This window comes from Thermobia domestica, chromosome 18 (genome assembly GCF_964235325.1).
Source record: "Thermobia domestica chromosome 18, izTheDome1.hap1.1, whole genome shotgun sequence".
In the NCBI taxonomy this organism is placed as follows: Eukaryota; Metazoa; Arthropoda; class Insecta; order Zygentoma; family Lepismatidae; genus Thermobia; species Thermobia domestica.
Window position 1 is genome coordinate 161,048,446 of NC_137471.1, and position 338 is coordinate 161,048,783.

A 338-nucleotide genomic window follows, 5' to 3' on the forward strand; every position below is an offset into this window, starting at 1 on the left:
TGGACATGCACATATAAGTACAGAGTGGAGATTATTTATTGACTCTTCCAAAACTAGTTTGAAAGCTGTCCTTTTGCACAATGGCAACAACATTCCCTCATTGCCCTTGGCTTATGCAACTAATATGAAGGAAACCTATGAAAACATCAAAATAGTGTTAGAAAGAATTAAGTATGAGAAATACAAGTGGACTGTTTGCTTTGATTTAAAAAGTTTTTTCTTTGTTAATGAGTTTGCAGTTTGGTTATACGAAATATTGTTGTTTCCTCTGCGAATGGGACAGCAGGAACAAAGCGGAACATTGCATCAAGAAGGAATGAATGGCCAAAGCGTCTATT